Genomic DNA, 26,569 nt, shown 5'->3' with positions numbered 1-26,569 from the left:
TATTTTTTTCTCCAAGAGTCTAATAAAGTACATGTGAAAAAGTCATTTGTCTTGGTCAGAAATAAATTTTATGCTCATCTACTTGTAAGTACTCAGTATATTCACTAGGATTCATTTTGAGGATACACCAGAACCCTTTCCTCATTTAAGCATTGCCCACCATGATAGCTATGTTTTAACCTCAAAGAATGTCTAAGTAATTTAAATCAGTGCTCAGGAATAATTTTGGACATCTTGGTCTAGAGCAAGTGGCTATCTGTAAAACTGAAGAATAATTCCAATGGGTTTGCTGCATTGCCACCTCCTGTTTGTTTTGTGGGTGGGTGAGAATAGGGAATGAATATAAGAGAGAGGTGAGAAAAGCAGGGAAAGATCAAGTAGGTGGGTAAATGCTGCTGAGAACATACTGCTCCTTAACCAAGCCATGCTCATAATGTTGAGATTTCCATCATTTTAAAGTACATTATCATAACATTAAAAAAAGAAAAATGTTAAGAAAATGTATCTGATCCTTAAGGTTATCGCTGGAATATGCTGGAATCTTTTGGCTCTTTGTAAAATATAAATAATGAAGACACTGACTTTTTTGTGCTTGTGAAGCTAATAGATCATCTCCACATGAAGGCAGCAATGATGAATTGCAATACGTTATTACTGAAGGGAAATGGTTCAAGCCAATATTCACACTGCATTAATGAAAGAGTACAGAATAAGGGAGCCAAAGCAGTGAGCTTCTGGAGAAGGGTTGAAGATGCCATGAGAGATTAGCAGGAACAGCTTCCTTCACTGACTGGTTGCTCCTGAGGCTTTTCCAGTTTAATGTCAATCATGTCGTCTCTGCTTCTGTCCTGTGTGCTTTCCATTCCAGGAAAAACCGCTGCTACATGTCTGAAGAGCTGCTTTACATTGTATCCTGCTTTTGCTCTCCTTTCAATGAACATAACATTCAGCTCTTTGACTTTCCTCTCTCCTTCCTCAATTGAAACTTGCCTCTTGTCAGCAAGATCTGTTTTATTTCCTACTAGCATGGTGATAACATCATTTTCTCTTCCTGTTCTGACATCATCAATCCATTTTGTATTTGCTGGAATGAGTTAACTTTTGTCATATCATAAACAACAACTGCCACGGTGGAGTCACGAATGTAGCTAGGAATCAAGCTCCTGAACCGCTCTTGACCTGCTGTGTCCCGTAATTGCAATCATACTGTTAGATCCTCCAAGTACATGACTTTTGATAAAAAGTCAATGCCAATTGTTGCCTTATAAGTGTTATCAAAACGGTCATACATAAATCTGGTGATCAGGGATGTTTTTCCAATGCTCTGCTCTCCTAGGAACACCAGCTTGAATTTCCTTAGCAGATTCCCAAAGTCTCCACCCACGGACAAGATGGAGCCAGAGGAGCTGCCACCTCCTCAGCCCAGAGACCTCCTGGACCCACGCTGCTCCAACCAGCTGATGAAGAAGGCCAGCAGAAGGGGGGGCCCCTGCCGGTCCAGGCGAAGGAGCAAGGCTGGAGGGCAGCAGGACTCTCCACAGCACACAGCCATCGCGGCTGATGCCGCCTTCCCGCAGAGTAGCCTAGCACCCAGTGAGGCCAGCCTCAGCAAAGGGAAGGAGGGCGGTGTCTGAGGCTGCCAGGAGTGTGCAAGGGGCTCCCAAGGCCAGCGTCTTCTCTTCCCCTCAGCACCCACCACGGAGACTAGGGTGGGATAGGCTGAGGGCGGCGGGGCTGGAACCAAAGACGCATCTGGGACCTTTCACGCTCAGCGCCCCGACTCCCACAGCTGCAGCTGCAGCAGCCCAACCTGCCCATGCCTTCTATCTTGTTACAAAAAATTTTCATCACCCCAGGAGGAAACTGACACTCATTAAGCAATTGGTCACCATTCTCCCCTGTCTACCCTTTGGCTATTGTGAATAGTGCTACCCTGTACACAGTTCTACATAGGTGTAGATTTGTTTCGTTATCAATTTTCAATTCTTTTGGTATGTATCTAGGAGTGGCATATCCAGATTATATGACTAATTCTATGTTGAAATTTTTGAGGAACCATATATATATATATATATATATTGTGTGTGTGTTTGTTTCAAAATAACACTTGGGGTTAAAAAGAATCACACCAGAATGTATGTCCCTAAACTTGTGGCATACAACGAAATATGTTCATTCTCAACACGCTTATGAAAAAACAAACTTCAAATATTTTTTTATCATATTTGTGGGATAATAGTTTTCTTTACAGCTGGTCACTCTATAACAGTAGTAGATGATTCAAGCAATTACTAAATTTGGTCTCAATATCTATCTAAAGATACATAATTGATTTCATCACAATCATTCCCTTGTATTAACATTTTCCTCACAGAATATACCTTTATATTTAAAAAATTCCATTTTTACCTATGGAATTTTTTAAATATAAAGGTATATTATATACCTTAAACATGTTGACTTGAACAATAAAATAGGAAGAAAAAACAGAGCACAGGTTTGATTCCAATTCACAATTGTGTGTAAGTATGTTGTATATTTAATTATTACCATTTTATGAAAATAAGATTTTACTGTATCCCTATAAAAATGCAGTAACAGGGCTTGGGTTGTGTCTCAGTGGCAGAGTGGTTGCCTGGCATGTGTGAGGCACCACATATAAAAATAAATAAAATAAAGTTATATACAACTAAAGATATTTTTTTAAATGTAGCAACACTTTCTCAGGCATACCTGAGCACCGCATCAGTAATTTATCACTTGGTCTGGATAGGGTGCTGACACCTGCTCTAGTCTTAACTTCAGCAATAACATTCATGTAATAATAAATATGGTACAACCAAGACATTCTCTTTTCTAATAAGCATTAAAAGAAGAAGCAAATTCAAATTATGCGTGTTTGTCTACTTTTAGTAATATGTATACCACACTTCAGAAAATGCTGATCTAAGAGGGGCTATTTTTTTAAAGCTGTGCAAGCTATCCTCACCCATTTTATTGCCAAAGAAAGAGGAAGTTTCCACCTCATCTTCAAATGGAAAAAAGTATGGGCTCCTCATAAAAATTGGAAATAAATATGAAGGTCTATTCCTCTTAATTTCCCAAGAGAAAAGTTAAGTGTCTTCGGGGAGCATCTTATAGAATCCCAGCTGTAAAGACAAGTACCATAGGGAGGGCTCACAATCACTTGCAATTAGCAACATCTTCCACTGGGTGACGCACTCATCCTGTGATTTCCAATTTAAATAGTATGCTATATTTATTCCTATATGCAAAAAAGTATACAATTCAATGTTTTTTTAGTAAATTTACTGAGTTGTGCCAATATCACCATACTTTGGATTTGAAGAGTAATAATCTCCAATTTAAATAGTATGCTATATTTATTCCTATATGCAAGCAAGTATGTCAATCCCTAGAATATTTCAAACCCAATTAATTGGTGAACAAATCATTTTTCTTTTTTAATATGGAGATTATCATATCATCCTTCTATTTATCCTAATTGTGAGGTAAGACATATTTAACGATGTTTGCAAGTACAAGTGTCCACTAATGTATACAAAAATAGGATATGCCTAAGAAACTGTATAAAAAACAATTTTCTATCTGAAGACTTTACCATCACTGGCTCACACAAATAATGGGTGAGTTTCAATTAAAGAACAAAACATCTGCATATAAACCTGACCTCAAAGTATTTTGAAAATCAGTCCAAGACATATTAAAATAATTTAAGAATACACATATCGAGGTGTGGTGGTGCACACCTGTAATCCTAGGGGCTCAAGAGGCCTAGGCATGAAGATCTTGAGTTCAAAGCCAATCTCAGCAAATTAATGAGGCCCTTAGCAACTTAATGAGACCTTCTCCCCAAATAAAGTGTTTTACAAAGGGCTGGGGATGTGGCTCAGTGTTTAACCACTCCTAGGTTCAATCTCCTGGTACCAAAAAAAAAAAAAAAAAATGGAAATGTAAGGTTAAATTTGATAATATATGTAAACTGCCTAGTATCAGATCCATTTGTGTCACAACCATTTAAGAAATGGCAGCTTAGATCCTGCAAGATCACCTGGCTTGCCTTGCCTTGGAATTCATGAATCTTCTGGATTAAGCTCCAATTGTTGGGTCTGCTGTACCCTGTTTTATTCCCCTACTTTAGCACCAGCACATTCAGCCTCATCTGATAATTACATATATTTATATATAAATATGTTTTATTAAGTTATAAGCACCTCTGAAGTAACCTCAAAACTTTTAAAATAAAATGTAATTTGAATTTTTAAAAATAGATTTATTGGATTATAACTGATATATCATAAAATTCACCTGGAAAAAGTATACGATTCAATGTTTTTTTTTAGTAAATTTACTGAGTTGTGCCAATATCACCATAATAATTTTAGAAAATTTTCATGTTTCCCCAGAGATCTTTCAAATCCATTTATTCTCAGTTCTCACACTGTAGATTTTATAAGGAATTAGTTTTTTGCATTTCATTTAAGAATGGTAGTCATGATGTGGAGAAGAGATATAAGGAACCTAAGCCCAAAGGCTAGCATCTCTCTCTCTCTCTTCTTTCCTCCCTATTTTTCATCTATCCAGGTTATATTTATTGAACACTCAGTATGTCCAACTGTCCTCTGCCAGTTCAGTGCCATTCATGAAAAGGGCTGTCATGTATAGTGTGCTAGTGTAGTTTTGTTGTTAAAATACCTAAGTTTTATTTTAGTCTAAAGGACACATTTCTGAAATGGTTTTATATATAATTTAAAATTTAGGGCTGGGATTGTGGCTCAGTGGTACAGCACGCGCCTAGCATATGCAGGGCCCTGGGTCCAATCCTCAGCACCACATATAAGTAAATAAATAAAATAAAGGTATTGTGTTTAACTACAACTTAAAAGTAAATATTTTTTAAAATTTAAACATATAGAAGAGAAAAACATTTAACAAATACAAGTAATGTAACCTTATTTTACATGGTGCACTCTAATATACTTGATTTAATTAATTTATTATCTATTTTATCTCTGCCTTCCCAAGAAGGAAATTGAGATTGAGCAGATACATTTCACAAAGCAGGCAAAAGGTGATTTTAAATTTAGAACACTATAAATAACTGACACAATGGCTAAGAAAAATATAGTTTTCAAGCAAGAGTTAAGTAGTACCAAGTCTACTTTCTGGACAAATTTGCTAGGGTAAGAATTGTATATCTGTGTTATTTTTATTGTATTGCTTCATAGTATATAAATTATTTCTCAAAACAGTCATTTGACATGTTAAAGTGTCCTCCTCAACCAAGTATTTTCATGATTGCTAACTCATTTTGTACTTGTGGGGTGGGAACTATTAGCTCCATTTGATGAATAGGCACATAAACTACAAATGCCAAAGTTAACCTAAATTCACATAGATATTTGTGGCCTTCCCCAACACAGACCAACCTCCAGTCTTATGTTCACAATTCTATTTGACCCAAACAAATACAACCAAGAAGACCTTTCTGGCTAGAACCCATCCCTTTAGGAAAATCCTGACCCATCATTTGACATTGTGAATTGGTTTAGACTAAAACCTATCCTGCTCTATCTCTGAAAATTGTCACAAAATAAATTTGATTATTTCAATTAAAAAAGCAGGTTTGGGAATCTTGCAACATTCAAAGATTATAACTGAAAATGTAGTTCCATGCAAACAAAATGGAAAGGGACATTATTATTGGCTAGGGATGAGTATAAAAGTAAAGTTACACTCACTTCAATAGCTTTCAAGGAGTGTTCCCTATGCTTTCAGATTTTGTGGACCAGTGAAATTTCAAAAAACATCTTGGGGTCCTGTACAGGGTAGCCAACTTAATTTTGCAAACTAAGAACATTTTAAAAGGCAACCTCTCATCCACAATTTCAAAATTCAAACATTTGAAAATCAAAGTGCCTTTTTATTCTTGCCTGTAACTCATTTGCATTCAACATCTCATCTAACCCTCCTCATCTGGCAATAAAGCCTGACCTGAACTGACATGAGGCTATTCACAGGCTTATTCTCTCATGTAGTATAAATATTCTTATGTTTCACTGCAGAAACATTACTGTAAATTGATTAGGGAGTGTCCTCTCAGACCCTGCTGTGGCTGTTATGTCATATAGGATACATGGACTTTATTACCTCCTTTCCAGAATCCAAAATGAACCTAAATTCTGAAACATATGTTGTCTCAAGTATTTCACATTATAAGGGTACAAATTCACAGTACCTGGTCATGGATGTTTCATTAAAAGAAAGGGTAAATTTCAATTTAAATAATCAATAAGTATGAAGGACAATCGTAGAATAAAGGATAATCCTTTATATTCAATAAAAATTTAGCTTTCTGAGGAAAACTCAAGTTGTTGCTTTTTATATGTCATTGCAGATGATATTAACTAGCATATGAGAATCACTGCCATTGGAAAATGTCCTACTAAGATGGCTCCACATTTAAAACATGACCTTTGGAGCTTTATTTATAGAATGAAGCAGGACAGATAGGATAGGAATGAATTAAGCCATGTTGTGGCTCCTGTAGGACACAGATAAATTATATTTATACAGCATAAGAACCCTTAAATTACCTTTAGTGTGTACAAATTTAAAGTGCTTACAATGCTGGACCTGATCTAAGTAAGTTCTCTGATTTTAAAAAAAATAGTGCAAATGAATGAACATGAATATGTATAGAGATAAATCTAGAAAATCAAAAGATGTATCCTGCTTGTCAGAATACTGGGAGAGATGGAGGAAAAAATTACTAGCAAACCATCTTTTTGCATAATAATCTTATGGCATTTTTATATTGTTTATTTCTACACTGCCTATTCTACATTGCCTATATACCAGTTTGAGGTATTGGCAAACTGGATACTTGGACATGTCTAATTGTATCCTAGCAGATACTAATGAATTAAGTGTCCTGCAGTTTAAGAGAAATAATTAAGTCTCTGCTATAAGGGCCACCAGCTGCATCTATAAACAAGATAATAAGTTATTCAGTTTGACAACATTTAATGAGTTTGTACAAGAGATAAATCACTAGGCTACCTGCAGGAAATGAATGGCTAGATAAGAACACTTAATTTTCCTCCTGGTCTTCATGGTCTAGTCAGGAGAGATTATTAAAAAATATTACACAAGTAAGTTCTAAGTGTTTTAATAGATGTGCAGTCAAATACTATGGGATGGAAAATCATGTGATTTTGATTGGAGGCAAGCTGCACAGTACTAATGTTCAGTAAGAGCAAAGGCACAGAGGAGGGTCTGATTAAAACTTCAGAGGCCTAATTACAGAAAAAGGTTATGGTGTCTCCCTCATGTGTACATCAAAATATAATAGTTCTAAACTGTGAATTAGTTGTAAGGAAGTCAAGTAAAGATTTAATTTTTTTGGTGATGAGAAATATAATGCTCATGAAATATCAAACACACTTTTTTTTCACCTCATTGTTTGGTACCTATGCCTTGAGGAACACAGAATTATTACAGAAATAAAAACAAGGTGGCAACTTGAGGAAAGATAAATGATGTGATAAACTAATCAAAATGAAAAGTGGCAAAAAAGGTAGTTTGGGAGTTCAGTGAAGTGCTTTCTACGACATGCAAAGGACATCAGACTTTTTAAAAACTCATCTTCTTAATTTTAAATAACTAGGAAAAGATTACATGCAATAGATTTTTAAATTACCTTCATTCAAAAATGGTTATTATGAGAAAGCAGTAGGAGTTTTCAAATAATGCCAAAATTATCTGAAAACTCATTTTAGTCCCAGCTGCCTCATTTACTAAGACATTATTTCTATAATATAATTAGGTAGAAACTAAACCAGCAATAATAATAAATGAGTAAACTAGTGTTGGGTTTTTTGTTGTTGTTGCCATTGTTTGTATATTTTTTGAGATGAGATCTCATTATGCTAGCAGGCTGACCTCAAAATTCTGGACTCAAGAAATTCAGCCTCCTTAGCATTTTGAGTAGCTGGAACTACAGATGTGCATCACCATGCCCAGCAAGCTAGTTAGTATTAGTTTGAACAGCACTCAATTTGGCAAGCAAAATTCCCATAAATTATAATAAAAAATGTGGATGTTGCTTGCAGCAAATCACTATTTATAAGAACAAACACAACAAGAACACGTGAGATACCTGAACATCCAATAGAAGAGTAGTAATCTTTAAAAATCCTGGTAGTGAGAAAATAGGTAACATCAACTTAAAAATCAAAGGATAGAAACTGTTCTTTTCATTTCCTTTCCTAAACAGTTCAGTCAAAATCCTGTTATTGGGGCCCAGCAAAGCAGACATGCCCTGATAGGGGGACTAGGGGAGACCTGGAACAGTAAGTTGAAGCCTGAAAAAAATGAGAAGGATATTCATTCTGGGAGCTGGCAGCTGCAGCCAGGCATAGACTGTTGGAGGCCAAGAGTAAGGAGGGTATTCAGAGAGGGGGAGGGCAAGAGTGCATTAACAGAGTATTGTTGGCCTACATCAGAACCAGTCAAATATTGGGAGGCACATTTTTTAATGTTAGTTATTGAGAAGTGAAAATATGAAAAAAGAAAAATTAGAATGGTCTTGAATTAGAACTTGAGGTATTAGAAAGAACTCATGGTCTTCCATGTATAAACATATAGAAATACAGATATTAATATGTATATGGGTATGTTCCCTAACTCTTCTACCAATTGGGCTTAGGAGCAGCAATACCCCAAATATCAATGAGTACTTGTAGCACACAGATTTTGGTTCCAGAAACCATTCTCTGCTAAGGGAAAAAGTACAAAAAAGTACAGAAAAAAATGTTCATTTTGTACAGAAAAAGTACAAAATGAACTTAGAGGTAAAGAACAATAATAGATACATGTTTAAACTACACAGAAACAAGTGGAAAGGGCCTCTGACTGGCCAAATCTTAGAGCATTTGGCACCAAAATAAATAACAATGTAACTCTTTGAATGAGGCTGACTGCATACTCATAGAAATAATTACATGAAATATTAAAAGTTTGATGAGGAATATTCCAAATACTCCTTATTGACCCATAAATAATGCTAACGAGAAAGAGAAGAAAAAAATAGCATTAGAGAAATCTGACCAATACCACCATAATCAAGTTTTTGTCAGTATGAGACAAATAAAAATCAGGTGCCAACTGATAGGATGCATTGAAAAGATCAGATAACCTGTGCAATTCCTGAAGAAACAAAATCCAAATATGATCATGATGGACCATTAAGACTAACAGAATGGCTGGGCATATAGCTCAGTTGATAGAGTGCTTGCCTCACATGCACAAGGCCCTGGGTTCAATCCCCAATAAGACAACAACAACAACAAAAGACTAACAGAAAGTGAAGAGACATTCTACAAAATAATGGCCCGCAGCTTTCAAAAGTGTCAAGGTCATGAAAGTTAAGGAAATATTGGGAAGTGTCCCAAATGGAAGATAATAAAGAGACATTGCAATTAAATGTAATACTGGATTCTAAACTGGAACATTTTGTTGTCAAGAACACTTTGGGGATAATTGGGAAAAATATGAAATTAGCTTTGGTCAGAGTTTAGTGATGTATTAATGTTAATTTCCTGAATTTGATGGGTGAATTCAGGTTATCTAAGGAGAATGTTCTCATTTATAGGCACTAGAGAATTTTAGGCTGAAAGGCACTGTACTATCTACTTATTCAAAATGACTTAAGCAAAAGAAATATTCTGTGTACTAATCTTACATTTTTTTGTATATTTGAGATTGTTTCAAAGTAAAGTTTTATAAATAGGAAAACAGCAACACAAATTTCATATTTATGATAAGGCGATTACAAAGAACAAATGACATTTGATTGCTTATTATGTTCCAGACAGTGTTTGTAATATTTTATAAACAGACTTCCTATATTATCATATAGAATGGTACCTAAGTGAAATGGGGACCCAGAAAGATATTACACAAAAAATGCAAATACAAAATAATATGTATAATATAAGTTTTTGTGTTTTTTTTGTAAAAACAACTTTATACAGAAGCATTTTATATAAATATAGATAAAAATGTTAATTGTAATATTAAGATATTCTTCACTGTTTAGATTTTGTATAATTTGTATTGTATTTCTTATATGTATTTTCTAAATTAAAAAAATCTATAAATAAATAGGAAAAAAGACTACTGTAGAGTAGAGAAAAGGAAATGGGAAGGGAAGAGGAGAAGGGGGAAGTACTAGGGACTGAATTGAAACAAATTATAATCTATCCTTATATAATTATGTAAAAATCAACCCTTATATCATATATAATTATAATGCATTAATAAAAAATAAAAGTAATAGCCATGTACTTACAATTTACTTTTTAAATTTACTGTTTAAATTTTTGCTAGAAGGTGAAATGTTAAGATTATTCTATTCTTTTTTAAAAACACTTATTTTTTACTTGTAGTTGGACACAATACCTTTATTTATATTTATTTTTATGTGATGCTGAGGATCCAACCCAGGGCCTCACATATGCTAGGTGAGCACTCTACCACTGAGCTACAACTTCAGCCCTGTAAGATTATACTATTATTAAGAGAACAGCATCATACAAAATACCTGAGTCAAATTTTACATTATTAAAAATTAGGAAGAAAACAACGACTGAATGAAATATGCTTATATTTTTAAAGTAGTTAAATTCTAATGGTGTTATTAAGTTTTATCTGAGATTAGCCACTGTCTAAAGTTGGCAAACCTTTCAGGATGGACTTAAGTCCTGCATTTAAATTGTCATAACTAATCACCAATGATAGGCACAGAAACTAAAGTCCAATTCAGGTGTAGAGCTTATCGGAAAAAGAGAAGGGGATCACTTTTTCCATTCATTTCAATCTGAATGGAATAGTAGAAGGAAAATGAAGTGCTATGGAAGTAAAATTGTTGAAATATCAGACAACATGGACAAGAAGACAGAGGAAAACTTTGTTGTCTGGTCATATATCTTTAAAAAGCATGCATATTAATTAAGGTCCTGAATTACTTTGTGAAGCCATATTCCTGTTCATATTTACAGTAACCATTCTTTGTCTACAGTTCCATTTTCAGCAGTTTCAGTTACCATAGTCAATGGAGATCCAAAATTATAAAACAGAAAATTCTAGAAATAAATGTTTATAAATTTTAAATCAAGCTATTCTGAATCATGATGAAATCTTGCACCATCCTATCCCATTCCACTTGGAATGTGAATCATCACTTTGTCTAGAGTTTCCACACTGTATATGTTACCTGCCCAATAACCATCTTAGTTGTCAGATAAGCTATTGAGGAATTATAGTGCTTGTGTTCAAGTAATCCTTATTTCACTTAATAATCTCCCTAAAGCACAAGCATAGTAATGTTATCAATTTTGTCACAGTATACTGTTATAATTGTTCTGTTTTACTTTTAAGAGATTGTTCTTTTTATTTTTATTGATTTTTAGCCATATATAACATTAAGATACATTTTTACATAATCACAAAAGCATGGAATACAATTTGTTCTAATTCAGTTCCCAGCATTTCTCCATTCCCCCCTCATCCCTCCCCCTGCACCCCTCCAACTACTCCACTGGTGTTTCTGCAGTTTATTTATAGTTTTGTTGTTATTGTTGTTTTAAATTAGTGTCTTGCAGATATACTTGATGTTGGGATTCACTGTCATATATTCCTCTATGTATCAAAAAAGTAGTCAGATTTATACACTGTTTTCCTTTTCCTTCTTTCTCCCCCTCAATCTCCTTCAACTTCTCTACTGATATTTCCGCTGTTTTAATGAAATTCCCTTTCTCATTTTTTCTTTCTTTCTCCCTTTTACTTCCTGATGCATTTTAGAATAGCCTTTGCAAATCAGAGAAAATATTTCACTTTGATAATTTGGGACTGGCTTATTTCATTTAGCATAATTGTTCTATTTTATTATGAGTTAATATTAGTCATCTACCACAGCTAACTTATAAATTAAACTTTTTCATGGGTGTGTGTGGATATGAAAAAATATACTACAGGGCTGAAGTTGTAGCACAGTGGTAAAACACTGGCCTAGCATGTGTGAGGCACTCGGTTCAATCCTAAGAACCATATAAATAAATAAATAAATAAATAAATAAATAAATAAACAAACAAATAAAATTATTGTGTCCATCTACAGTTGATTTTTTTAAAAAAGAAGAAATATATTACAATTCCTATATGGTGCAACTTCTATATGGTTCATCCCCTTATTATCTGTGCATTCCACATCCATGGATTCAATCAACTATGAATCAATAATATTTAAAAATTCCTTTCTCATACACAGTACAGTTTTTCTTGTCATTATCCCATAAAAAATACAGCATAACAATTTACATAATGTGTATATTGTATGAGGTATTATACATAATTAGAGATGATTTGAAATGTACAGGAGTATGTGCATTATATATAAATACTAGGTATTATTTATATAAGGGATACCTTATATAAATATATATAAATATAAATATATTTTATATAAGGGATTTACATTTATATAAGGGATACTTTATATAAATATATATTATAAATATATATAAATATCAATACCTCATAGATACTGATGGACTATTATTTATACAGGGTTCAGAACTATCAGCAGTTTCAGTTATCCACTGGGTGTCACTGGACATATCTAGATAGAATGCTTTCACACTGAGAGACAGATGCAAGCCCTCCATCCAGATTTTGAAATTGCTTTTCCTGAGGCTTTACAAATGAGAGTCCTGAGGGAAAGAATTTCCTTACATTTATGGGAACAGAACAATATGGAAGAACAAACCCTGAAAAGAGTTTTAAACAGGACCAAGACTCTGGTAATTACTTCTACTGCTTGCCCAACTTGGATTGCCATCTATCCAGGCAGAATTCTCCCCTGAAAAACCTTAACTGTCAGTGATTTCTAAATTTCACAGTGATGCTTAGCACTCCTTTTACCAAGTCATTTCAGAGGGTTTGGAGGTGGTACACATCTTTTATGAACACTTTCTGGGTAGCAGCCAGATTTCAGGAGGAATACAGGATCTAAAGAATATACTAGGTGTTTCCCATCCGCAAGGCAAGTAGCAGTTCATTCATACACTTGCCAGGAGGAGTGCTGGAAATGTTTTCACTACACAAGACATATATACTGATGCACTTTTTCCTTCTCCCTAGGATGACAGATTAATAGGGCATATCAATATAGAAATAATAGCCTTCAGCAAAATGACTCACCACTATACAGTCAATTAAATACCAAATAAATGATTTTCCCCTCCATATTCTCAGGGAATATGAGACAAAAACCACAAATTCAAACATATTTACAAAAACATACCAAGACATACCCCTGAACTTCTGCATCTATCCAAAATGTCATCTGATGGTGAGTTAAACTATGATCACCTGCAATGGCCTGTCCTGTCTCACCTCTGGTCTCCTTGGGCAAACTCACTGAAGTTGTCATGACCCAGTGATGATCAAGTACCTTCATTCTCAGGAAAGGGCCCTTCCTGGTGCTTTTCTGGAATCTGCCAATCCACAGATCAGTAGATATCAAGAAAGTATAACTCTGCACTTGTTGAGTCCAAACAAGTAAGCCGACTGGGACTGTGTGTGGCTCTGGGTGCCTAGCTACCTGGATTATAAGTTCAGAGAGTTCCATCAACAATGAAGTTAGGTGGGGTCACTACCTTCAAAGAAGTGAAGTGAGGTCACTTCCTTGGCAACCACTGTCTCCTATCAGGTGTTTCCAAGGGCCTCATGGAATGGGGGCTGCACCCATCTTCCTATGGCATTTTCACAAGTTGGCAGTTATACCAAGGCACCTGGCATCAAGTATCCTGACAGGCCTGGTTTTGTCCATCTTCCCTGGATTGATTGCTTCAGACACATCCCCTCATTCTGACCATGTTTTTTTTTTTTTTTTTTTTTGTCCTGAAAGATGACATTAGGCATCTCAGAGCCTACAGAGCAACCTTAATATTCCCCAGGGATCATTCTGGCATCTACCTTTGAGGTTCTCAGCAGGTGTATAGTCCCCTACATACCAGTACTGGAAAAACAACTCTATTCATGAAATTAGATTTAGGTAAGGGAGTAAGGTTAGGATTAACATGCCATTTCTGTTTGGGTTAGGAGTCATTCTAGTGGAAGAATATTGGTATGGGGAAACATGAATACTCATAAGAATGTATAGGTGAAAATATGTATGAAAACATAAAAATATGTAAGATCTGAAAATAGAAGGACATTAGGTATATAATTTAGACACTTTTTTTTTAAAGTTAGGGGCTGCATGGATGTCCCATAGAAGTCAATATATGATAATATATGAAAGTGTACTGAATTTGTGCATGTCAAAATCCACTGAAACATTCAGTTTGGAGGTTTGAAATGTAGATTTAGGAAGAAGAATGAGTTTTTAAGATTAGTATTGATTTTCTTTTTCAGTAGGGTTTGTGTTAGATTCTAAATGTGAATGTCAGTATACAGGACTCAAAAAGGATGTACAAGAGAAAATATGTTTGAGAACACCATATACATCTTTAAGTTCTGAGATAGGGAAAAGTATCATGTGATTTATATGATCATGAAAATTTTTAAATTGGGAATAGCGGAATATATATAATATTACAAAGACACAAAATATATATGCAAAAATACCATTGAAATTTCAATATATTTATGAACATAACCATGTATGTCTATAGCCATACATGCTATTATTTAAGATTAGGTTTTGGTATAAACATCAGTTCAGGGTTAGTTTTGAATATTGTGTCAGTAAGTTTACTATTATTAAATAAATGTGTGCATTAGGTAACATGAGTATTTATTCTACTATACATGTGAAAATGTTTTGAAATTCTATAAATTAGCATTTTTAGATAGAAAAAGGTGTACTGTGAGTTCTGTGAATACCAATTCTTAACTAGATGATGCATAAATATATCATATAATAAATATATAAAATATTTGATGGAAATTCAACATGAATGAATGAAATTACATTTTAAAATATATATGGAATCTGATATTCATGAAAATTAATTAATTCAAACTATGTATAGGTATAGTGGTAATATCAGGGTTAGTATTACATATTGAGTTTGTTTGAATTTTTCTTAGAAAATGAATATGTAGGGTTGTGGTTGTGTTTCGGTGGTAGAGTGTTTGCCTAGCATGTGTGAGGCCCTGGTTTGATCCTCAGCATCACCTAAAAATAAATAAATAAAATATTTTTTAAAAAAGAAAATGAATATATATTTTGAAAACCATGTACAATTATAAGAATGTTCATGTAAAACAGAGTAGGAAAATATGGATGACTAGATGTGTATTGAAACAAGAAATGATTTAAAGTGAATCATATGAATAGAAATTTTTGAACTTGGGATGAATGGATATATCATATGATGAATATATACTAATTTAACCATTTATAATTAAAATTATAAGTCAAAATACACATCACATCTCATATGAATATACATGGATTTGTGCTAAATTAGGTATAGTTACAGTGGTAATATTAAGGTTAGTATTTAATTATTAGAAAGGTTACTGTAAACATGAAGGAATGAATAAGAATATCAGGAAATATGAATATTCCTGATATTGAACTATTGAAAATTTGCATGAAAAACCATTTAAATGTACATGTAATAACTCAGGTTAGTGTATAATGTTACTCATCTTTGTAGACTGTACATATATTATATACATGAGTATATAATAATAGATATGAAATATGCCTTTGATAATTGAGTATACATCATTCAAAGTCCACATAAATATTGATTTTATACTACATGCTCTTATGTGAAAAATTGTTTAAATATGGTTATCACATTAGGTTAATTTTCAGTTCAGCCAACTTTTATGGTTTGTGGTCTGATAAGGGAATTTGTATCTTCCAACATTAGAGTACTCATAAGAATGTTCATGTGATAATATATATGAATATATATTATGAATATATATATATATATATATATATATATAAAACACGTTCTGACCCTGGGTAGATTGTAATGAGAGTCATGACATTATGCATTTCTTAATATGTGACTAGTTATATAACTTATACCATTGATAATGGAATGGGAAAGACAAAAGATACATAAAACCTCATATGATCTAACTGTATTCCCATTATATTAGACTTAGTTTTAACACAATATTAGGATTAGTAGTGAATATTTATTAGAGTTAATGTTAGAGAATACATAGATCATAAAATTTGAATATTCATAGAATGTGCATGTGAACCAGGTGATAACACAAAAGTACTTTCAAAAGCCATTGCAAACAATGACAAAAAATTGTCATTATCAAAAATGAGACAATTATACCTAAAAGGAGGAGGATATCTGCAATGGCATATCTGGAATGGGTAATGCTCAGGAGCTCACCATGACGAAGGAGGTGGAGAAGAGTGCTAAACTAGGGTAGAGGGCAAACCTTCCACAAACATGGAGGTGTGCTGGCCTAATAGTTTCTTGAGAGCCAGCCTCTAAGCTTTGGTAGTTGAAATGGGTCTTGCTGTGAGGAGCGTGGGCTCCCTTCCATGGATCTCCTTCAGTGTGAACTGTTAGACATTCTTTCCTATTTTCCAATGTGCATGAGGAACACAGCCACTGGTGGCTAAATGGTCTTGGGTAAATATATTAACTAGGCCTTATCCAAATATACCAATAAATATGTTGGCCTAGAAGCCACTGAAGTGCTATGAAAAACTCCCTCCAAAGAAGAGAATATCATGGCACTAAATTCAGGATTAATTTTTCAAGCCCCTAGACCTCTATCAATTTTGAATTCCAATAACAGTATTAATGAATTAAAAGTTTTTTTGATTAACCTTTTTATTTGAATAACAAGTAAATATAGAACTAATGAAATTTGCTTCAAATGATCTTAATGGTGATAGGTATATCCAAATCCCTTCAGCTTCTTTTTTTTAAATTTTTTTATTCTTATTTGTTATATTTGACAACAGAATGCATTATAATTGATATTACATATGTGCAGCACAATTTTTCATCTCTCTGCTTGCATCTAAAGTATATTCACACTATTCATGTCTTTTTCATACATGCACTTAGGGTAGTGATGTTCATCTCATTCCAGCTCAGCTTCTTTTATAGAAATGAAAAAAAATGAGATTATTTGTGCATCTGCACAATTATTAACACAGATTTTTATAGAAGCCCCATATCTAAAGAAATATTTTGCCCACATAACAAATTTACTTTTCCCTATATAACATTAACTTTCAATTTCCATACATTTTAAATTTCAAAAACCTTTTATGACATCTTCTATCTTTGGGGAAGCAGCTAATGGCAATTGCTATATTAACAGTGAGAAAGAGAACTGTGGCCAAGAACACAAGGGTAACTTACTTTCATAAAAAGCATCCCATAAAGCTGAAAATAAATAATTCATTTAACCACAGAACTTTTAAACCCACAATCTTAAATAAAAGTATTTTCTAAACTATGGGAAATTAAAAATAGCAACATTAGTATGTTGATTTTAACAATATAAATCAAATGTTAATGTGCATTTAAAAGTATCTACTGAAGATTTAAAACTGCATTAGACCTTACTTAGGTAAAATTATGCTAAATTTTGTGTAGAGCTAATTACAGACGGTTGTTTATATATAATAGAGAGCTAGGAACAGAGCCCATCCCTTTATGGTAGATCTAGGAACACAGTACTTCCTTTGTCTCTGTCCCACTTTTATACAGGAGTATAATGCCAAGAATGTTTTCCAGATAAGGTGACATTCAAGGTGAGACCTGAGGGATAAGTATGGAAGGTCAGGAAAAGCCATTCCAAGTAGGAAGTCATATGAATGTTTCAAAAGTAATTTATTATTATTTTTTAGCTATTCATTCAACAAGCATGTATTTAATAACAGCCATTCTAGCATAGATATGTCTTAAAAAACTCTTCAAACTCTGGGTTCAACAGTTCATTGTTTGAGTTTTTCTGAAACTATGTACAACAAACTTCTCTCATCTTTACAATTCTTTCCTCTTTGCCTCAAAGTGAGAATTTTCCTTTTTTTTTTTTGTCTTTGTTCAGGCCCTATATTAATATATTTTATAATTATATGTAAAATTGTTAAATATATTATATAAGATACATTACAAATGAACTTGGTGTTTGTTCCATCTAAAAACATGTTTATGCATAATAACATTGTAAGAGAAATAATCTAAAACAAAAATAATGAATTCATGAACTTTCCTTATGAAGTTCAGAGCTGTGAATAAAGAATCATAAAGATTCATTTATCCCATAACTATTATGATCAATAAAAACAATCAGTAAGATAACAGTATAAGAAAATATGAGAAAGCAGGTCTTTTCATGTTATATAAATTTTAAAATTTAAAACAACCACCTTTTATCAATAAGCTTTTCCTTTAAAAATAAAAATAATACCATGCCACTAAAACTTTCAGGAATCTAATATGAATATGTGGGAATTCATTTCAGGGTAGTGATAAAAAGTTGTAAAAAAAGCAAAGGAGGAGTGTAAGCTCAGGGACAGAGTGAGGTGGGAAAATGTGCTCTTTACTTCACATGCTCCCATATGGAGAGATCAGGTCATATTTCAGCCTCCTGTCCACCTTTATTCAGTTGGGTCCAGAAGAGTAAGAGAGTAAGAGAGGCTCACTGGCGAGGGATTTGAGGAGACCCTAAACAAAAATGACTTAGTCTATGGCTTATTTTCTAAGCAGCTTTCCTGAACAGAGGGTCCCTTCTGGACTATTACGAAGCCCATAATCTCATTGGTTAATGTTACTCTAATGTGAATGTTAGGAAACCACAAATACATCTATATCTAATCCTCTGATATTTTACAACTAATAGTTGATATTTGACCTCCATGTTTTTGATCTTTGAACTTCCCTCTCCATTATTTTCATACCATTACTGAGTTTGCAACCTTGCACAAGACACTAAACCCGCCCTATCTCAATGCACAGAACAACTCATATGTGAAATAAAGATAATTTTTGAGGGTCAAGTTAGTATTATTAATATTTAGAAGTTCTTAGCCTAATTCAGTATATAGTAAGCACTATTTAAGTTTATTAAATAAATAAACATAATTTAGCCTCCCTCCCTCCCTCTTCCCTGCGTGCCTGCCCGCCAGCTGGAGGCTGCAGGACCGGGACGCAGAGTCCGCGGACCCCGTGCCCAGGCGGTCACCCGAGACGCAGTGCGTAAGCTCCCGGCCAGCGCCCGGCCCCCCGTCCGCCTCCTGCGATCTCCGTCTCCGTCTGGGCCCCGGCTTTTTACGCCCGGCAGAAGAAGTTCGGCCCCGTGGTGGCCCCAAAGCCCAAAGTGAATCCTTTCCGGCCCGGGGACAGCGAGCCTCCCGCTGAGGCCGGGGCCCAGCGCGTACAGATGGGCCGAGTGGGTGAGATCCCCCCGTCGCCCCCAGAAGACTTTCCTTTACCCCCTCCTCCTGTCCTTGGGGATGGCGACAATGCAGAGGGTGCTCTGGGAGGTGCCTTCCCACCTCCGCCTCCCCCCATGGAAGAACCCTTCTCCCCTGCGCCTCTGGAGGAGGACATCTTCCCTTCACCACCTCCTCCTCTGGAGATGGAGTGAGCGCCTGAGGCCCCCACCCCACTCCCTCTGCAGCCCAGGGAGAAGGTGAGCAGTATTGACCTGGAGATTGACTCTTTGTCCTCATTGCTGGATGATATGACCAAGAATGATCCCTTCAAAGCCCGGGTGTCATCTGGATATGTACCCCCTCCAGTTGCCACTCCATTAGTCCAGTGCTAAGCCTGCAACTGGGGGCACAGCACCCCTGCCTCCTTGGAAGGCCCCTTCTAGCACCCAGCCTCTGCCCCAGGCTCAGCCTCAGAGCCAGCCACAGTTCCATGTCCAGCCTCAGGCCCAACCCCAGGTCCAGACCAAGCCTCAGGTCCAACTCCATGTCCAGCCCCAGGCCCATCCTGTGGCTTTGACAAACACCCAGCTGCGAGGTCCCCCAGCCCCAGCTCCAGCCCCTAAGTTTTCTCCAGTGGCTCCCAAGTTTACTCCTGTGGCTTCTAAGTTCAGCCCTGGAGCTCCAGGTGGACCCGTGTCACAGCCCAATCAAAAATCGGGGCCTTCGGAGACTGGTCCTTCCACTGGCACAGGCTCCCTCAACCCCCCAACTTCACCTATGCTCAGCAGAGGGAGAAGCCCCGAGTGCAGGAGAAGCAGCACCCAGTGCCCCCACCAGCCCAAAACCAAAACCGGAACCAGGTGTGCTCTCCTGGGGCTCCAGGACCCCTGACCCTGAAGGAGGTGGAGGAGCTGGAGCAGCTGACTCAGCAGCTGATGCAGGACATGGAGCAACCTCAGAGGCAGAGTGTGACAGTGAATGAGTCCTGTGGCAAGTGTCAACAGCCACTGGACCGGACCGTTCGCAGCCCGCAGTCCGGGCACTGGGGCAGCTGTTTCACATCACCTGCTTTACATGCCACAAGTGTGAGCAGCAGCTCCAGGGACAGCAGTTCTACAACCTGGAGGGGGTGCCATACTGCGAGGACTGCTATACAGATACCCTGGAGAAGTGCAACACCTGTGGGCAGCCCATCACTGAAGGAATGTTGAGGGCCACGGGCAAAGCCTACCATCCGCAGTGCTTCACCTGCGTGCTCTGCACCTGTCCCCTGGAAGGCACCTCCTTCATTGTGGATCAGGCCAACCGGCCTCACTGCGTCCCTGACTACCATAAGCAGTATGCCCCAAAGTGCTCCGTCTGCTCAGAGCCCATCATGCCTTAGCCTGGCCGTGATGAGACCGTGAGAGTAGTGGCTCTGGACAAGAACTTCCACATGATGTTTTACAAGTGTGAGTACTGTGGGAAGCCCCTGTCTGTTGAAGGGGATGACGACGGCTGCTTCCCTCTGGACAGCCATGTGCTTTGTCAGAAGTGCCACGCTGCTAAAGCCCAGACATAATGCGGACAGGCCTCCTTCCAGACTGCAGGTCCATACCCCGTCAATGGCCACCCACATTGAGACCAATCCCTACCTCCACTGGCCCTGAACCTCCCTCCATTCCAAACCCTTCCCTAGTATCCCAAGTGCCCTGACCCAGGGCCCTATTGGCCTAGGGTGCTGAGGCCCAGCCCTGGACTGCAGTCCTTGCCTACGCTGCAGGGATGGCCCACTGTCCTCCAGGGTCCCCACCCTAGGGGGCACCAGGCTTAGTGCTGCTGCTTTCACTGCTGCACCAATACCCTTGGCGGGTCTCAGCAGCCTCTGTGCTCTGCTTGCCTAGGCCCGACGAGCCTGGACACCTGCCTCGCACCGTGCTGCCAGGTTGAGGCTACAGCCACAAATTAAAGAACTTGTTTTCAAAAAAATAAAAAATAAATAAACATAATTTATTCTTTTACAGCTCTAGCATATTCATGGTTTATCTCATTAGGTCTTTGTTATATAAAGACAGAAATTTGGAATGTGCTCAAAGCATAACAGTGAGTATAGTGTGAGGCCTGTATTATAGGGAAATAGGGGGAGGAGTTAGACAGCTGTTGCTGCAGGCTGGAAGAGATGAGATGCAGATAGGAGCTAAATGAGCAATTCTACAAAGATACAATGAATTTGGTGGAAAGATTGCCTTGGGAAATCTTTCCTATTCCTATTGTTTACAACACTTCCACGTAAGCCTTTCATAAACTTACCATTAGGTACAGGTTTTCATTGTGGTCAGTTTACTTTATCAACAACCTATAGGCAGCCTCCATGTCCTCTCACACAGGCATGTTTCACATGGAGTGGATGAAATGGTGGCTTTCAATGTGAAGTCTCCATGTCCAAATTCTGAAACCCATACAGATTATACTGTTAAGGAAAATATCATCTTTTTATGTTTAACAAAGTAAAGAGTCTTGAGATAAAGAGATGACCCTGAATTATCTGAGTGCCATAGCAAATGACTTGTTATTATAAGAGATAGGAAGAGGAAAATTTGGGACAGACAGAAGAAGAACCAATGTCATCCAATGTTATCAGCCATAAAACAAATACACGGATACTGAAGGGCCAGAAATTATTAATGTGACTTTAGAATTGGATAAAAGTTGAAGGCTAGAAGAATTTGGAGAATCATGATTAAAAAAACATCTAAAGAGACTGTTGGTAGACAGGAATTCCAAAACTGGTCTGGTGAGAACTTGGAAATCTCTAGTGCCTTAGTTGATAAATATATTCCATAAACAGAATATGAGTGTTAGGTCCCCTCCTGCTGTGTGTTAAGGGAGAAGTGAAGCATATATAATTGCGAGTGTGAGGAAAGGTAATTCTGATATATAGTGATCAAAACTTGTCTTGAGTTTTGTTCTTTTTTATGCAAAACAGAATTTGTGATGAAATTTAGCTGAAGGGATTCCCAAGGAAAGTGTTAAGGGGACAGCCTATTTTTTCTTTTTTGGAGCAGGAGGTCAGGGAGGCGGAGAGGGCGGCCACCAGCACAGGGGTGTGGAGAGAGTCCTAAGCTGCCATTGCTGGGCCACAGTGTGCCCCAGGCAGCTATGCCCCTGCAGGCGCGGGTGCTCCTGCAGGCCTGGGTGCTCCACCGGGTTCACAAGATGTGGGAGCTACCAGCCAAGGACACCCAGGAGCTGCTGGGCCTGGGCCCTGAGGAGAGGCTGCCACTGCCCAAGGAGAACCTCTGGACCAAAAAGCCTCCTGAGTTCCTGTCTCTCACCATTAGTGGGCGCTGCAGCCCGGGCTGGAGACCTTGCAGGCAGAGCTCAGTATAAATGCAGGAAAACTCTAGACAGGAAATCCAATAAGGCTAGTGATTTCTGCGATATGGCAAACTGGCCAAAACCCGGAGAGTTAGTGAGCACTGGAAAAACCGTTTTGCAGTCTCAGGGTGTGTCGTCATCCAAGGAAATAAGAAGGAACAAATTAGAAAAGGAAAAAAGGAGAGAAGGTTGAAATGAGGAGTAACATACCAGAGAGTCAGGAGAGACCTGGATCCTGCAACAGCTCTCGGTGTCAACCTGAAGCAAATAAGTCTTCCCATAATAACAGGAGACATAACACATGAAGTTGGGGGCGAGACAGAAAAAAAAAGAGATGATTAAGATAAACTGTCCAGTGTGCAGAGTGAGGGGGTAATATCTTAAGTTCCTTCAGGGGTCAAGGAAGAGGACCAGGACTGGGAACAGGAAGACGCAGAGGAAACCCCGGAGTGCACTTTGATTATTCATATGGTACCGAGAACATGGTGAAAGGACAGATCAGCCATTTCAAACAGAAATTAATGCCAGTATGATGTATTACTAGGAGGACAGTACGGGTGTACAGGTGTATCATGTAGAAGAAGCATTGCTTAAAGAGTATATTAAGCATTAAATTGAATATTACTTCAGTATAGAAAACTTGGAACATGACTTCTTTCTTCAGAGAAAAATGGATGAACAAGGTATCTTGCCCGTTTCACTGATTGCTGAATTTCACTGTGTTCAGGCTCTCACCACAAACCTTAATCTCATTTTAGAGGCCCTAAAGGATAGCACAGAAGTAGAAGTTGTGGATGAGAAAATGAGGAGAAGATAGAACCATAAAAGTGGCCAATTCCTCTCAGAAGTGTGCCACAAACAGACTTCTCTCAGCTGATGGATTGTCCAGAGTTTGTGGAAGGACAAGCCTTTTGCTCACATATAGTCAGGGTGATGATCTACTGATGCCCTGTATATCATCTGATGGGGATGTTCAGTATAGCAGGTGGCCCACTGAAATGCATTGTAAATACTGGAACAAACCGGGCTGTAGAGATGGAAGCCACCAGACTGTCTTCTATGTGAGAGTATCCACTTCCGACCCCTGGGCTGCGTGACAGTAGAGATGACCACCTGTGCCACGACCTGAGACAGAGTTGAGGACCCCTGCTGACATTCCAGGAGCTGCCTGTTCTTTTCTGTGTGGCTGGACTTAGACAGCATGGCAAATTTTATTTGAGGGGAAAGCTAATTGTTATCACTGTAGAAATACTTAAAGGTTCTGTCTTTTGTTTCCAGGCATATGTACTTGTATCCAAGTCAATAAAGCAGAGACAGAAAGGAATGTGTAGCGTTTCTCAGCTTTCCAGGCCTTTGGCTCTTGATCTGCCCTTTGCCATGGTGAACATTGCATAACTCACATGTTAAGATGTTTCAATGGACTGTAAGATTTATTAATGTGGACATTTAAGGGGTAAGAAATTAAAAAAAATAAGCAAGGGTATTTTTCCAATATTCTTTAAAATGTATTTTTGGTACATCAGTATAAGTCCTGCCCATCAGAATAGCATTAATGATGGACAGTTTCACAGAATTATTTTTATCTCATGTCTCTTTGTCAGCCCTGTACTTCTAATTGCAGCAAGCAACTTGGGCAAGTGTTTTAAAAAGTTGAAGAAATGTGTCATTGCTTATTTGCTTGTTTTTTTATAGATATAATGGCTGATTATAAAAGTTAAACTTATTTATTATGTAAACTTCGGTTCAACATGACATTTTTAACCAGCTTATGAAGAATCATTGGTAAGATGGATAATATAGAAAACACTTTTTCCACCGGATAGTTAATTTAGGTCAGTTAAGTTGGTGGTGCCTGTCCATTAATATTTATGTATTGTTAATAAAATTACAAGAACAAAATCATAAAAAAGAGTCAATCTGGTCAACTTAATGCTGAAAAATTTTGAATCATGTATCTATTTAAAGATTTCATCAGAAGCCAAAACTACAAATGGTGCATGAAAGCTATGTAGAGTACTGTCCTTTCTAATAATGTGTATTTTTGCGATGCATACAGACAAGCAGATTTTTGAGAATGGTTTAGTTCAGAAATAGCACTTATAAAACCAGATTTTTTTTGTGTGTGGGCTAACAAAAACAAAATTCAGGCATATGTTAGAATCCCTTAGACTTCCAAAATTTTGCAGGCAAGAATTAAGGATGTTGAGCCATTAAGCTGCAAATATGTATGACCCTTTAAGGAAAATGCAGAATGGACTTTAAGGCAGATGCTTGTGGAGCAAGGTGAAGAGTGAATAAACTAAATGGAATCTGAGGCCTGGGGGACATCTTTGAGTCTAGTGAGGGGAGCTGCAAGTCAAAGATTAGCCTCCAGGCCTTAAAACCTAACAGAATTTTTCTTGCTAGATTTGAACTTGATTGTGACTGGTGAATCTACTTTACATATAATTTCTTCCTTCTGAAATGGAATATATATGCTCTATGAGTCCTATAATCAATTTTGAGGGCAAATGATTTGCTTTCTAGATTCATAGGTCCACAAATGGAGAGTAATTTTATCTGATTTTGGATTATATCCAGAGTCTCACCCATTTAAATGAGTTAAATGATGAGTTGTAACTTTTGAGCTGATGATACAGAGATGATGATATAGAGATGATGATACAGAGATGAGATTCTGGTTGAGATTTCTGGGGATGTTGGTATTGATTGGATGTATTTTGCACATAAGATGCACATGAATTCTGACAGGCCAGAGGTCTACTACAGTAGGGTTAATTGTCAATTCCGTAAAGATATTTTCTCATCTCAAACCTTGATATTGGTAAATGTTAACTTCTTTGAGAAAAGGATTTTTGCATATGTAATGAAATTGAAATTTTTCAATTAAGAAGCTATTCTGGATTATCTTGGACTGACCTAAATCCAATGAAAAGTGATATTATATGGGTATGGCAGAAGAATCTTTGATAGAGCAGAAAATGAGATCATATAAGGAAGGGAAGGATGTGATGTGAACACAGAGGGAGACATAGGTGTAGTGTGACTACAATCCAAGAAAGATGAGGAATTTCAATGATCAAAGAAACTGGAATATTCAAGGGAGGAAATTTCCTCTACAGAATGTGGAGGCAGTGTGGCCTTTCCAACATATTGATGCTCACTTCTTTCTTCCATGGTTGTTAAGAAGTAAATTGGATTTTTATTACAGCAGACACAGGAGAAATTAATATGCCCTAATAATTTTCTGTAATATTTAATTGCATATTGGGAGTATTTCTCTGAGGTTCTGGACTAAAACAACTGAGAAAGATTTTATCAGCTGGAGCTGAGAATCATAGATATTTCTTTCAGATATATTAAATATAAGATGTCTCTAAAATATTTAAATGGGAATATTATGTAGGCACTTTAGTGTATAATTCCAAAGACCCGTAGAAATGCCAATGCTGATGATGTAAATGTGGTAACATTGACACTAAGAGATATGAGACCAATGTATCCTGTTTTACAGGTTATGACTTAAAAAAAAGAGATGGGGATTCCCTGGAGGATTTCAGCATTTAAAGTGCCATAAGAGAACAAGAGGAGTAGAAGAAATAGTAAGTAAGAATGTGTGGCTTGTCTTTCCAAGAGTCCCAGCTGTATTCCCATCTTTGACCTCATTCTTGACCTTTTGTCTTAGCTTTTCTCATCTCTGCCCTACACTATTTTTAGATTGAACACCATAAAATT

The 26,569-nt window shown here is 36.9% G+C and overlaps 3 pseudogenes; 2 read left to right on the top strand and 1 right to left on the bottom strand.

The window, feature by feature from the left end:
* Positions 1–764: 764 nt before the first annotated feature.
* On the bottom strand, positions 765–1,291 carry LOC143390387 (ras-related protein Rab-6A pseudogene; annotated as a pseudogene).
* A 100-nt stretch (positions 1,292–1,391) lies between these two features.
* LOC143390389 (zyxin pseudogene) lies at positions 1,392–21,038 on the top strand (annotated as a pseudogene).
* Positions 21,039–22,871: 1,833 nt separating this feature from the next.
* LOC143390388 (la-related protein 1B pseudogene) lies at positions 22,872–23,779 on the top strand (annotated as a pseudogene).
* The last annotated feature ends 2,790 nt before the right edge of the window (positions 23,780–26,569 follow it).

Source organism: Callospermophilus lateralis (assembly GCF_048772815.1).
Source record: "Callospermophilus lateralis isolate mCalLat2 chromosome 17 unlocalized genomic scaffold, mCalLat2.hap1 SUPER_17_unloc_2, whole genome shotgun sequence".
Classification (NCBI taxonomy): domain Eukaryota; kingdom Metazoa; phylum Chordata; class Mammalia; order Rodentia; family Sciuridae; genus Callospermophilus; species Callospermophilus lateralis.
Note: the sequence above shows the minus strand (reverse complement) of the source record. Positions and strands in the feature narration are given on the sequence as shown.